The 16437-nt window shown below is 26.4% G+C and overlaps 1 pseudogene; it reads right to left on the reverse strand.

The window, feature by feature from the left end:
* Positions 1-2564: 2564 nt before the first annotated feature.
* The window catches only part of LOC105111317 (uncharacterized), a 19591-nt pseudogene continuing 5718 nt past the window's right edge, over positions 2565-16437 (reverse strand).

The raw sequence follows: 16437 nt of genomic DNA on the forward strand, positions 1-16437 counted from the left end.
ATGAAATAAATTTAATGATACTAAAGAAGGTCACCAATAATACTAAATGAGGTCACCAATGATGATCGAAGTGAGTCACATTCTCCGTCAAAAGACAATAAGCAATTACAATAAAGAGAGAGAAAAAGAGACATCAGATGCATATCAAAACTCTAATTATAATATTATTGGTATCATAAAAAAAAATCTTTATGAGACAAGTCGAATGACAACAAGGAAGGTCACCAACAGTGACTGGATTAAATCACACGTGTTTGGTAGTTTACTTGCTTTTGAATAAAGGGTGTTACCAACTCAAGTTATTATCGGTGACCTTTCTTGGTATCGTTGAACTCATTTTTTAGATCTTTCTAATTATATTAGTGGTGTCGTAATCAAATCTTTGGTGAGCCCTAAAATCTCTTTATTTCTTCTTGTCATATTTGTTCACTTGTCTTTGAATAAAAAGTGTGGCACACTCGATCATTATTGGAGAACTTTCTTAATGTCGTTGAATTTATCTAGTCAAAAGCTTTCTAATGATATCAATGGTATCGTAATCAAAACTTTGATGTGCCTCGATGTCTCTTTCTTTCTTTCTCCTCTAAAGCCATATTTTAGTCCCCTCTTAGTAAGGCTTCAGCAAACCATTCTCAAACCCAACATGAATCTTCTTGCTTTTTAGGTTCATAATGTTTACCAACCTTCTGTGTGGTTGATAACCGGAATTTACTACTAATATGATCTCATTACCATCATTTGATCTATAAAAGAATATTAAGGCATACTTATGCTAGAACCTAGCCCTCTAAGACATTTCTTTTCACACTGAATGGTGTCACCATCTATCATTAAAAGCTAATCTCACATAATTAACTTATAATAAGTTACATAATTTATTATTATATTTGGTTTATATGTGATTTATAACTATATAAATGTTTATGAATCACTAGGCCATATTTTAAGCTTATAAACACACAAAAGACATTTTATTTTTCTATATCTCTTTTGTATATCACCTTCATATACTACAACTGCAATATACAAAACATAATTTTAAATACTATGTTCCTTGTGTATTCATGTTAACTTAAGTATTGGAGGGTCTCCTTTCTACATGCAAACTTGTTTTATAAATCCTCGTGGAATCTAAATCCAACAATTTTTATCTTTTATTCTTTCTTTAACAACCTATTTCATCCACTAGCCTAAAAATACCTTGATCCCTTAAGGTTTTCTATAAACCTTTTTATTAGAAATTTTACAAAAATTAGTTCAATTTTTTTTCTTTTTATCTCTTTCATAGATCTTTTTATAGTTAGCAACCTGTAAACTCAAAAATATAGGAGTGACAAACCTATAAAGAGCATGAGGGCAGCCTCTTACAATACATGTCAACAATATTTTATTTATGCATGTCAACAATATTTTATTTTTAATTATATTTATAATTAGTGAAAGATTAAATTACCCTTTATATAAATTAATTATAATTAAAAAAATCATTATAAATATATATATATATAAAAAAAACTCTTAAAATGTCAGTTTTAATTGTTGTGCTTTCAAGGAAAGTAGTCATTACAATGTAATCAAGTCTGAAAGAAAAAATGTCATTACAATGTAATCAAGTCTGAAAGAACTAAAAGCTATTGAATATCAGTTTGGTTTTATGTTGAAGGATATCTTGTGCCGTGCATAAAACAATGTAAAAAGTTCAATGTGTCATTAATTAATATAATAATGATAAATGGACAAGTGGAAAATACCCTTTTATCTTAAATGATGGGCTCATTATTCTTTGCTGTGAAGAGCAAAATCTTCTCTTCAGTATTATAATCTGTAGTGAATGAATTGCCTTGCAGGCCACAGCACACACTAGCCAAGTAAACCATACAGTGAAGCGCAGGGTGGCTCCACCTCTAGGGAATTTTACTCTACACACTAGCCAAGGAAACCATACAGTGACGAAAAGAAAGGAAGAAAGCAAAACCGAATATTCCGTCTCTTTTCATTTCTGCTCTGACGTGTCCTTTTCTTTCTCATTGATATTGATTTGTGACGTGATAATGATGGCATTTATAGGTGGTGAAATTTGGTAGAATTAAATGGCCTATCCTTGAGGTACGTGTACTCGTCGTACGAAACTCTGCGGAGGCCGGAGGAAGACATGGTTGTGCTTCCATTTTTAAAACTTTTTAAGAGTATTTACAATTACAAATTATTAAATTAATATTTTTTATATCAATTCTTCTTTTCTTTCTCTTCAGCTAAAATCCATTTTTCTGTCTGTCTCTCTCTAACTCAGCTCCATTCCACTGCAATACTCGCGATCACATGCAACATAATTATTTTAAAATATTTTAAATGTATTTTTTAAAAAAATTTAAAATTTTAATTTATTTAAAATTAATATTTTTAATTATTTTGATATATAATTTTAAAAATAATTCTAAAAATATAAAAAATATTATTTTAATATATTTCTAAATAAAAAATATTTTAAAAAATAATTACCACCCCACTTTTAAAAAACCTCAAATAAAAAAATAATTTCTCATACTAAATTATAAACAAAAATTTCATAAACCAAAAAATCCCTCAAAATCCACTATTTTGGCATTGCCATGCTTCTCATCTCTTTCTCTCTCCCCACCAGCACCAACTACAACACCCACAATCGAATCGAAGATAGCCAAAAGCATCCACCTCCTCTCTATCTCTTCCAACTTTGGTGGCAAAAACAGCCGCCACAATGGTATGAGCATCCACCAATAAATAGTCACGAAGCCTTCGCAGCAATCGAAGCATCCACCAGTAGCATCTACAATAGCCATCATCCACGAAAATAATAGCAGCGACAAAGGCGGCAATAACTACCACAATTTATTGATTGAGGTCCTCTTGAGAAATGATAAAGATGCGAAGAATGAGGGGAGGGAACGATAAATGGGGTTTGGTGTGAGGCTTAATTACGAGAAGAAGATGGAGTGGGAATGATAAAAGGGGACCATTGTGAGGTGGTTGCGGGCGTGACACTTTTATGATTAGGGTTGGAATTGGGAATTTGTAATAAAAATATTTTATTTTACTTTTTCTGTTTTTTGGGATATTTTCGGATTATTTTAAGTGGGTTTTTGGCTGTTGGATTTTTTTTTTATTGTTCATTTAGGTTTATATGTGGTGTGATGATAGACAATAGCATATTAGCTTCCGTTAATAATATTTTTTTAAAATAAAAAAATAAATTTAAAAATATAAAAAATATTTTAAACATGAAGTCAAGATAATTGAATATAATAATTAATTTAGACTCGAATTTTTTGGATCTGGGAGCCATGCCAGATCAAATAACCTTAAAATATCTTATAAAAATATCTAAATAACCCTTAAAATATGTTAAATAGAAATACTAATTAAGTTTTTATAAATATTTTTATTTTTTTCTAAAAAATATTCAAATTATTTTTAAAGTATAATAAAGAAAAATACTTATTAATTTTTTTTTATCAATGGTTTTTCACTTTTCTTAAAAAATAAACTAACCTTAAAATATGCAAAACAAAAATGTTAATTAATTTTTTTATTTTTTATGAAAAAACATTGAAATTACTCTTTAAGTATCCTAAATAAATTTTTTTTATAAATGCTTTTATTTTTTTATAAAAATAAATAAATTATCCTTTAAGTATTCTAAACAAAAATTCTAATTAATTTTTTCTATAAATTGTTTTAATTTTTTATAAAAAAAATATTTAAATTATCTTTAAAATAACCTAAACAGAAATTCTAATTAAATTTTTAAAAAATTACTTTTTATAGGCTTCTCGATTTGACGGTCATGCTAGACCCAAGAACATTGGGCCTATCGGTCAATCCACACCTAAAAAGTATTGGAGATAACACAACACCTAAGAGAATTAGATTTAGTGATCAAATAGATCCAAAAGCATTGGATCTAGCATCCATGCCTAATTAAATTTTTTTATATGTTATAAAAAAATATTTGAAATATTTTTGAAATATCATATAGAAATACTATTTAATTTTTTAATAAATGCTTTTTATTTTTTCTAAAATTTTTTTTAATTACTCTTAAAGTATACTAAATAGAAATTCTAATTAATTTTTTAATTATTTTTTAAAAAAATATTAAAAGTATCCTTAAATATCTTATAAATTCTTTCTATTTTTTCATATAAAGAAAATCTAAACCACCCTTAAAGTATCCTAAATAGAAATCTTAATTATTATTACTTTTTTATTTTTATAAAAAACATTTATATTATAAGATAAAAATATTAATTAGACATGGATGCTGTATCCAATGCTCGTAGGTCTCCTTGGCCAAGCAAATCCAAAAGCTTTGTATCTCACAGCCAAACATACCTAAAGTATTGAGTTTGATGTCCATGTCTAATTAATTTTTTTATTTGTTATAAAAAAAATTAAAGTACTCTTAAAGTAAGATAAACTGAAATGTTAATTAATTTTTAATTTATTTTTTTAATAAAAAAATTTAAACTATCCTTAAAGTATTCTAAATAGAAATTCTAAATAATTATTTTTTAATTTTTTATAAAAATATTATTTAAACTATTTTTGAAGTAATACCTAAATAATTATTTTTTAATTTTTTATAAAAATATTATTTAAACTATTTTTGAAGTAATACCTAAATAAAAATCCTAATTAATTTTTTAGAATATTTCTTTTTATTTTTTATAAGCTCTTAGGTTTAACGGTCAAGCTAAACCCATAAAACTTGAGTCTGGCATCCATATCTAATTAATGTTTTATATAAATTTTTTATTTGCTATAAAAAATTGAAGTATCCTTGATGTATCTTAAATCAAAATACTAATTAATATTTTTTTATAAAAAAAATATTTAAACTACACTTCAAGTATCTTAAACATAAATATTAATTTATTTTTCTATAAATGTTTTTTATTTTTTCTAAAAAAACCATTGAAAATATCCTCGATGTATCTTAAACTGAAATGCTAATTAATTTATTTTATAAATATTTTTTTTATTTTCTCTAAAACAAACATTTAAATTATCCTATAAGTATCCTAAATAGAAATCTTAATTAGTTTTTTAAAATTATTTTTTATTTTTTCTATAAGAAAACATTAAAACTATTTTTGAAGTATCTTAAATAATTTTTTTCTATTTTTTATATAAAAAAATATTTAAACTACCTTTGAAGTATCCTAAATAGAAATGTTAATTAATTATTTTTATAATTTTTTATTTTTTTAAATAGTTAAACTACTCTTGAAGTATCCTGAATAATTTTTTTCAGTAACTTTAGGTTTGACCATTATATCAGACCTAATAACCTTAGGTTAGGTGGTCATATCTTGATCAAACATACGCTAGCAACTTTTAGAATAAAAAGTAAAATAGACAACGCCCTCCATGGTTCTTTGAATATTTATTGTATACAGTACTAGCATAGTGATTTTCTAACGTGCTTTAAAGTATAGTATAATGTTGTTGGAGTCGTGAATAGTTGGGATGATAGTGAAAGAGAAGAAAGATGGTGGAGTGTTGTTACATTTGTTTTGAAATATCTCGGTTGTTCTTGTTTCAAGTTTTAGGTTTTTTGTATTATGTTGTTAATAAAAAAAATATATTATGATTTTAATTTAATTTGTTTAGTTTTTTATAATGGATTTGGAAAAAAAAATAGAATCAAATGTCAAAAAAAAGAAGAAGTAAGATTATGATTAAGGAAGAAAAGGATATAAACATGACAGCATGAGAAAGAAAAAGATGTAGAAATTATAAAAGTGCATTTTAGGCATTAAGACATTCTAAATTGAAAACTTGTAATTTTCAAGCTTTTTTGTTGACTAAATTTGACCAAATATATAAAGTGAAATCAACTACATACGTAGTATGATGTAAAGTGTATTTTATTTAAACCACAATTAAAAAATAAAATATTTTTTAGTAATTCTCCTTTTTAATTAATATTTTTGTAATGTATTTTATTTATAATTATGATTATTCATTTAAAAAGTAATTTTATGTATTCAAATTGATTTTATATATATATATATATATATATATATATATATATCCAAACTCATCCCAATATGATATTGTATGTGTGTATAATTTTCTTCTCTTTTTTTAACAAGAAAAACTATTTTATTTTATTTTATTATTTTATTTTGAATAATAAGTAGCCTTTCTTGCTAAAAAATAAAGAGAAAAAAAATACACATATCCTACACTATCAAGATGGGTTTGGATATACACACAAATATATATGATATTCATTGCTTAATAGGTAAAATGACTATAAAAAAAACTAATTTATTTGTATCAGTTTGGTTTAACATACATCAAATTTAGTTAATTCATCATCCTTATTTATATCTAATGCATTAAATTCTTTTAATTGCTAGTTTTAAGATTTGAATTCATAAAATCCATAAAGAGAATATGCATTCTCAATCACTTGACTAACCCCTCCAACTTGATCGATTCAAATTTGAAAGCCAATTATAATTAATAAGTTGATCATTTAGCTATCTAATTTAATTAGTTTTCACTAGTTAATTGCAAGATATTATTTCTTAAAAAAAAATTCTTAAAACTAAAGAAAAATATTTTTGAAAAAACAGATCACTCACACACCAACAGATCTAGAGTAATTCTCTAATCCGGTATAATAACACTTAACATGTCATCTCTTACTACTTTATACATAAGGACAAAAAGACATTATAGTGCTTCAAGAATGATTTTCCAACACTTATATTATGATGAGAGATGGACATAAAAAGGAGAGACTAATAAAAAAGAGAAAAATTAAGTATAAATAATAATATTTTTGTCACTTCTATAAGTCTATACGGGATTTTCTCTTTCATCATCTATCTCTCTATTCAAAATGAATCTAAGAAGTAAGGATTGATAACTATTCATGAACCATTTTAAAAATTTTTTGGGTGATAACTATTCATGAACCATTTTAAAAAAAATTTGAGAGAACACTACTTTAAACTTAAGTTTTCTATTTTCTAAATAGGTATTTCAAATCAAACCTCACATGTAAATTTCATAATCAATGTTTTTAGAGTTTGTAATACCTAGCTTAAGATTGGATAATTAAAAGATCCAATAAACATTTATTTATTTAAAATTGTTCTCCAACCATATTTTGATAGATAATATTCTAATGTCAAGATAAGGTAATAAGGCTCCCTAATATTGGGAAAAAAAAACCTAGATTGGCTGCCTAAGAAACAAATCAAGTTAGACCATTATTGTTGTATTGTAATTTTACTAATGACTTAGGACCTAGGCTTCCAACAAAGTTATATTTTACATCTTATATTTTATGTAAATTGTTCTTTAGTTGTTCCTGAACCATTATTCTTTGAAATCTAAAACTCAAATGCGGTTTATGCCAAACTTTTCCCAAGTAAAGTTTTTTAAGTTTAGGCTTTAAAAGACCAACTCAAGAGAAATTAAATAAATCATATTTTTTTATTTTTTAAATGTTGGATAAATAATACTCTATATATTAATTAAACTTTTATATTAAAAAAATATTGTTATTGAGTGTGGTAGTAAGCAAGGGTCATTCCCGTAGAATATTGTTCCCAATTAATAAGTTATTAACTCAAAACACAAGAAAAAACTCTAATACAATCAATAAAAAAAATTAAACTTAAAAACCTATCTATACTTAATAAAAACAATTGAAACTTTGCAAACAAACTAAAGATACCTTAATCTAATCACAAATAAAATTTGGATAAATTTTAAGTTGATTTGATAAATAAACAAAATGAAAATAAACATCTAGGAAACTGAAACTTTTCTAAGCAAGTTTTAATAAAGTTTAAAACTTGATGAGAACTATGGTAATAACAAAAGGTCTAACCTAACAAGAACATAACTTACGATTGAAATAATATAATACTTGAATGGAAAAAAAAAATTTATATATAATAAAATTCTTCTTTAAAATCATCTAATTTAAAATGCCTTAGTTTTCTCCTTCTAGATTATTGAACTCTCGTAAGCTTCGTTTCTAATTTTCTCAAGCTTATTTAATTTATTTATTTTTATTCAGTCACAACATCAATCTCCATATTACATTACCAACAACCTAAAATGCCTCATGTTCCGGTTCAATTGGAAGGTGACATAGCTCACCATACATAAGCTAAAAATGTGACATCCTAATTTATGTTTTAAATGTTTCTATAAGTCTAAAGTACATCATTATGGTACATATCTAACACTTTATATTAGGATTTATAATTTTAGTTCAAAATGAACTTGACCTTTTAATTTGATATTTTAACTTGCTCACTAGTTTTTGGGTGATATAACAAGGAGATCTCATGTGTAATGTTATATTTTACAAAAAAAAAGATTTTTCCATCACTTATTATAGCTCTTAGCCTTCCAAAAATTACAAAGATGTCAATATTAGCAAAACTTACCACCATTTTAGAATAATTAGTTTTGGTGGCTTTTGCTTCCACCTATTTTAATATATAATCAACATTAAAAAATATATAAAGATTACCATACATAAAAAGAAAAAGGCTTATGAAATCAATGTCCTATATGTCATAGATTTCAATAATTAATGTAAGTATTTGAGGCATTTTATTTCATACACCAAAGTCACTTATTCATTGATAATGATCAGGTAACTTGCAAAAAATGAATGTATTTATAAGCAAGGTGGCCATAAAATTTACTCTTAAGTACCTTAAAAAGCATTTCTTTTACTCCAAAATGTCCACCACATATATAAGAATGATAAAAGAATAGTATATATGTGAATTAATAATTAGATACACTCATTTTTATCATTTGATTGATGCCATGCTACCATAAATAATAATTATCTACATATATTGTTTTGCTATATGTTTTTCATTTTATCCTTCTGAGCATGAGTTAGATAATTCAAAAAAAATATTTGGTGACTAAATAAACCACAATATATGCATACCAAAAGCTAAAATCTCTAAAAAAAAATAGTTGCTTATCCAAAATATTTTCATGCAATAAAAGAGCTTCTTCAAAGCTTCTTCATCATGAATAAGATGACTATGTAGTCATCAACCATATTATCATTTCATTTCTCATCTTTGATATCCAAATCAAATTCGTTTAAGAGAAATATCCACCAAATAATTCTTGATTTAGCATCTTTCATAGTGAGCAAATACCTAAAAGTTGCATAATTTGAAAACATATTTACTTTAATACTAATTAGATAAGAACAAATTTTTTCTAAATAAAAAGTAATTATTAGCAGCTTTTTTTTTAGTTATGAAATAGTTAAGTTGTGCATTATTTAAGGTTATTAATAAAGTCTTCCCTGCAACATAATCATTTACCTCGCATATCAAGTTAAATGGAAATATTCAATTAGGTTGTTGGATAATTGGAGTTATGGTCACAAGTTTTTTAAACTTCTTGAATTCTCTATTACATTTTTCATTTAATTTGAATGTCATCTCCATTTATAACAACCTATATAAAGGCCTTGCAATATTAAAAAAAAAAAAAGTCTTTGATGAATCTTTGATAAAACTCATATGTTCAAAAAAAAAAAAACATCTCTTGCATTTGTGGAAGGTGATAAAGAACATACAAGACCTATCTCATTTTGTCTACTTTTTCTATTCCCATATCAGATATGATATAGCCTAAAATTATACCTTGATCAACCATGAAATGACATTTCTCTTAATTAATCATAAGATTAGTTTCCATACAACATTTAAGAAAAAATGCAAGGTTATCTAATACTTATCAATAAAATCACCATAAACATTGAAATCATCCATAAAAAACTTTATAATGTTTTTAATATAACCTAAAAATATACTTTTCATACATCATTGAGAAGTCGCAACGGCATTGTAAAGGCCAAATAACATATATCAATAGGCTAACATTGTAAAAAGCACAAGTAAATGGTATCTTCACGTAGTCATCAGGTCAAATCATGTTCTAATGATAACCTAAATAACCATAAAAAAAAAACACTAGTATAAATAACTTGCTAATTTTTGTAAAATTAGATTAATAAATGGCAAGCAAAAATAAACTTTACAAGTATTAAAGTTAAGTTTTTGATAATTAATGCAAACTCATCACTCAGTTTTGATATGAATTGGCCTAACTCATTTTTCTTAGTCTTGAAGATAATAATGTTAGATCTCTTTGAGAAAATTTAGACAAAGCTCACCCATTTGTTGTTTGAAATAGGGTAAATCATGTCAACATATAATAATTTTAGAACTTCTTTGTTCATAACCTGCATAATAGGAGGATTTAATTGGGTTAGAGCTTTTTCAGTTGGATTTTATCCATCCTTGGAGAACTTTGGTGTATGCATAAGAAAAGACTAATTACTTTTATCTTAATTATTTAGCTTATAACTTTTTTTATAATTTTTCAACATATATTCTAGTTTTTTCTCTTGTAAAGTTACGGGGCTATTTGCAATGATCACGTGTCTCCCTTATTTAAGTATACATATTTGAGATGTTTGTGAAGAAGCTTAAGTTTTAAGGTGTTTTTATCACAAAACATAAAAGTTTTTCATTATATAAAGAAAAATAAATAAAAGAAATATGTTTGAAGCTTTTGAAAAAGACTTCAAAAACTTCATAGCATCCTCTATGTTTTCCTAAAATCACATAATATGTCTTGGCTTTTTTAGATCCTCTAACTCAAGGATCTTACTAGTGGTTTTTTCCACGACATCCTTACCAATTAACTCAAAAGGTAGTTATGTTAAAGAATCAAGTATGTCAACTAAAAATTAATAATGTAAATCACTTAGATACCTCATTGCCTCAAAGATATTGAAGCTTGTAACTTCATTATCAAACTAAAGGTAATAATATCAATTTAAAGGACAAGTCACCCTTCTTATCAAGAACATAGAAATCAGCAAAAAAGCCAAACTCATTTACCAACACTAAGAAATATTTCAAAACTACTTTAGATTGATTAACGAGTTGAATAATTATGCTAATGTTCTTAACCAAATCGAGATTTAAATAAGTTTAAATGCAATAAAGCATGTCATTAATAGATTCTCCTAAATCTAGCATCGTTTTTTTAAGCCTTACATTGCCAATTATACATGGTACGATGAAACTTCTCAAATCTTTTGTAAAATAACAAATATATTCTTCCATACTTTTATAATCTCATCACCCTTTACCTTGTATTTTGTGGTGCACAACTCCTTAGACAACTTTTGGATTGATCATGATTTTGAATAAAAAAATTTTAAATCCTTATACCTCTAATCTACCCATGGTACTAGCCAAATAACTCACTTGATTCTCCAAATTCCTCGTAGTAATCCTTGATTCTAATTTAAATTACAAAGAATTAGTGGATAAATATTTAATTAAATATCCTAGAGACAAGCCTTGGGTATGGAGGATGGATTATAGTTGGTTGATTGAAACCCTAGTGAATGATTAATGTTAACATTAGGTATAACTTGTTGATGATTTTTGAATAGCTAAAATAAAGATGATCCCTTCATCCAAAATTATAGGTGTTAGAGAAAGGATCATATTTTTTATTTATAACACTTGATTCCCATGAAACTCTTCTAAAGCATTGGCTCACTCTAAATTATCATTTTATGAAAGTAGACATATATTGGTTGAATGACCTATAATAGGGAGGAAAAAAAAACTCCATATATTTTTATTGTTTAATAGTACCTAGAACCATTTATTAAACTACAAAAGTGAGTTATCAAAATGATGCTCAACATTAGATGTAACATTTTCCTTGTTGACTTTTCTTTATGATCTTTGATGTAGGGAAATACTTCTCCAAAAAAGGTTTCTTCATCTCATTCCATATGATAACAATGCTAGATGGTAGATAATAAAGTTACTCTTTTACATTGTCTACTTAGGAGAATTGAAAAGTTATTAACTTTACTTTCTCTTTAGAGGTTTTGATTGATTTTCATGCTTGAACAAGCTATATGAAACTTTTTAAAGTGTTTTTTTTTATCTTCACCTATAAAACTATAAAAAGCTGGCAAAAAGATGAAATATTCTTAATTAAAGTTCAAAATTAACTTCAAGTTAAAAATTATTAAATACAAATTAATTGATGGTCGAGAGTTGGTGCTACCAACTCTTTAGAGTTTAGTTGTTTGCTACGATCTCTTCTTTTCCTTTCTTAGTTTACAGACTAGGTAGGAGGATAGTATGTAATGCTCGATTGAATATGAATGGTGAAGGTGGAAAAAGTATAAACTAATCATTTAATTTTTTATTAGATGATGTGAATTCTATGATTTTTTTAAGTTATTGATTTGTCTGTTCTCTAGTTGGTTCAAACATTAATAAAATACTACAATAAAATAAAAGGAAAAACTAATAAAGATGAATATAAAACTAGAAAATAACATATTAAGTAGGAAATAATCCTAAAAAATTTAAAGCCAAAATTGATACTCTAAGAATGTATTAATTAAATCCCTTCATGAAATAATATCATTATTAAGTATGGTAGCAAGTAAGGGTCATTCCTGTAAAATATTGTTTCCAATTATTGAGTTATCAACTAAAAAAAAAAAAACTCTTGAATGATTAGTGAATATAATAAAACTAAAAAAGTTATTTAAACTTAATAAATTTGGTTAAAACTTTTAACACACATTAAAGACACCTTAATCTAGTCAAATATAAAATTTAAAGGGATTTAGAGTGATTTTTTATATAAATAAAATAAAAATAAATGTCTAGAAAATAAAACAAAATCAAAAGCAAGTTTTAAAAAAGTTTAAAACTTGACGAATCATTCTCCACTTCTAAAAAAAAATACATCTAATAATTAGAATTGTTTTTGACTTTCTTTTGAATTTAACAACCCTAAAACAATCGCAGGTTCAATTATCTTGATCTTTTCTTACTTTATTATTAAGAAAAATAAGCTCTCAACTTGATCTCTGCTAATTAAACAACCTATAACAAGCCCTCTAAATTTAATTTAATGAATAAAATAAATAAATAAATAAAACATAGGTCAAATTAAGAAACAAACACACAAGCTTAGTTCATTAGTCTTAAGTTATATTACACCTATAATTAATTAAAAACCTTTGACAATCTATGATTACAATTTACAACTTAGCTTAGAATTATTGATAAAACAAATCAAAATTTTAAAATCATAGTCAAATCATTATTATAATGATCTTATTGCATATCTAAATCAATAAGATATCAATTTTTAATAATGAAATCAATATAATATAAACAAATTCAATAGAGAGATGAAAGAAAATTTTAAAATTTATAGATTGAAAATAAGCATGCCTAGAGTTTTAAAATCACCCTTAACTAAAGAATATCTAGTTATATGTGCTTAAAAGAATAAAAGTCTATTTGTCTTTTGTTTCAAAAATGCTTTTGAAAACAATTTAAAAAATTAATTTTTTCTTTGTTTTAAATTAATTTTTTTATATTTTAAAATTGTTTTGATTTGTTGGTATCAAAAATAAATTTTTTTAAAAAATAAAAAATATTATTTAGATGTATTTTCAAGCAAAAAGCATTTTGAAAAAAAACTGTTGCAATAACAAACAACCTCTAAACATAAGATTCATAGAGAAAACTAATGAAAATTAAAAAAAGAAAAGAAAAGAAATATATGAAACTCGACTATCTGATTGAATCTCCTCTAGATTTTTAAATGTGTCCTCTTTTTCTTTGTCAGATCCTCCTCTTCTATTTTCAAAACGCTTATTATTTAGTGTGGTTGTCTAATTCATATCTAATAAATTCAAGTCCAAGTTGAATTAAACAAATAATCATGCTTAGCTCTTTTTAGAACCTAATCTTTTGATTAAACAACATCATTAAATCAATAAAATAATTTCATGTGGTTTTAATAACTTGATTTGAATATTAGCTTACATGACAATTAATTCCTTAGGGTTTTCAATTGAATTTTCATCTAGCCCATTAAAAGACTGGATTTGAGCTTTTAAATCATCTTATCTTAGTTCCAATAGCATAAATTAAGCTTAGAGTTATTTTAGAAGCAATCAAGATCCAAAACAATACACTTAGAGTGTTTTCCATACTATTTTGAAGCCTAAAACTCCATTTTATTTATTTCCTTCAAAATGCCTACAAGACACCTAAAATAAGATAGCATAAAAAGTTCAGGGAACTAACAATGAAATCTAGAGAAGTTAACAGGAAAAGAAGATGATGAGAATATAAAAATCACAAGGGATATTCTAGAGTGAATTATTCCTAAAAATCTTTCTACATCATTCATAGTGCGTTCTACAACCTTCACTTCAAGACTACATTGGCTTTTTATTTGTATTTAATAAGATGTGATGAGTATCATAATTACTAACCCAAACCTAGAATATGAGAGGCTTAGTATGGAGTTATATTTCAGCTATGCACTGGACTTGAGGGGAATTGGGTTCAACCTACACACTGAGCCTAAAAGAAATCAAGTTCAGCTTATAACTATATCCAAGAATGTTCAAGGATGGACACGTCATAACCTAATGTGACTATATCTAAGAATGTTTAGGGATGGACATGTTACAACCTAATGTGGAGTTAGGCATGGTCACGTCCCTAAACCAATAGGGGGTTGGGTGCAAATGCCCCATAGCCCACTGTGGAGTTGGGCGTGAAGCATCCTAACCCAACACAGGGCTAGGCACGAACTTGTTTTTAAATTAGCATGGGGATGGGTGCGAACACTTTCTGACCTAGCATGGGGATGGGTGCGAATGTGTCTTGGCTCATCATGGGGTTGGGCATGGGCATGTTATGGCTAAACCTAGGTTGGGCACCAGAAAAAATATAGCTCCATTTTAGGTTATGACTTCATGTCATGGTCATTTAAATAATAGAGGTTTAAGGAAACCATAACCCATCAGCAGCCCCCCAAGTCTACTTATTTTTTGAAGAAATGGGGAGACTTAAGAGTAAAAAAATTATTTATTAACTTTAGTTAAGTTGTCATCATGATCATGATGTCTTTTATACTCCCCCTATCAGGGTCTTACTAGCAAGGATGGTGTTTCCATAAAGTTCATTGTTTGAATCTTCAAGATGTTTTCAATCTTTCCTGTAATGAGCATTAGACACTCATTACTATCCTAGAGAAGTTGGTTATAGATGTCATAAGGATGTGTAAACCTGTTTGGACTAATTGGAAGTGTTGCTTTAGGAGGGTTGGTTTCAGCACTTGTTGATGTTGTAAAGGTTGGTACCTATGCTATCCAGGAGAGATATAGGTTTAAGACTGCATACAGGGTGTGTAACTATAGTTGGATAAATAAGGTGTTGTTGTAAGAAGGTTGATTCCAACACTTTTTAATGTTGTAAAGGCTGGTACTCATGTTATCCAAAAGAGAAGTGGATCCCAGACTGCACATAGAGTGTGTAACCCGAGTTGGATAAACAAGGTGAGCCTAATATGGCCACCCCAACACTTTTGAATGCCATAGAGACTAGTCTCATGCTATTTAGAAGAGATGTGGGTGTGATTAATACTTAAAGTGTATTTTTATCAAGGTTTATATCATCATATTTCATTTAAAGCATCATTAAATTCCCTAACTTAAGCATATTTTATAATAACAAGTTTGATAATATAAGACAACTTTAATTTATGATAAATGCTCATTTTAAATGCAAATATATCTCACAATTCAAATGATTGATTGATGTGATTAACTATTCAAAGTTAAAAGACAAGGAGAGAGCTAAGCTTAAAAAATAGATGTTGGTTCAGTCCAAAATAAAATATTATTCAATCATTGGGTCTGCTCTATATGGATGGAAAGCTAAGACATAAGCCTAAAGCTTTCATGCAGAATCTAAAATTCAAAAAGGTCATTTTCAAGTTCAAATTGTAGCAACAACAGAGAAGTCGAAATCTATCATATAGCTCAAATATTGTTCAGTTTTTATCCCATATCTTGAGTTCTAAAAGTCCAAATGACCTCATTTTTTTTTTATTGGAAAGCTGAGATAATTTTCTAGAATTTTCATGAAAATAATGTGTTCAACTTCTGATGTTAGTAATGATATTTTGTTTAGATAAGAAGATAAGGATTGTCACCAAATCAAGATGTGGTCACCCACTCAATAATTAATCAATAAATCAATAGTTTTCAATTTTGGTCTATAAAATGAGGCATTTATCATGCATTTAGTCATCTTGATTTTTAAATTAAGATCATGTTCTTGCTTTTTTATATATATTTTTGTAATTTTTAAGTTTTTCTTTCATTAATCTCTTGTTTATACTTTTCATTTCCTTTCATTTACTTAGTAAACTTATATGTTCTTATTTTGTTTATTTATGTTTCTCTCTTTCATTATGTTTAGCTAAGTTTATTATGTTAAGGTGAAAAGGTTACAC

This window comes from Populus euphratica, unplaced genomic scaffold, assembly GCF_000495115.2.
Source record: "Populus euphratica unplaced genomic scaffold, PopEup_1.0 scaffold290.1, whole genome shotgun sequence".
Lineage (NCBI taxonomy): Eukaryota > Viridiplantae > Streptophyta > Magnoliopsida > Malpighiales > Salicaceae > Populus > Populus euphratica.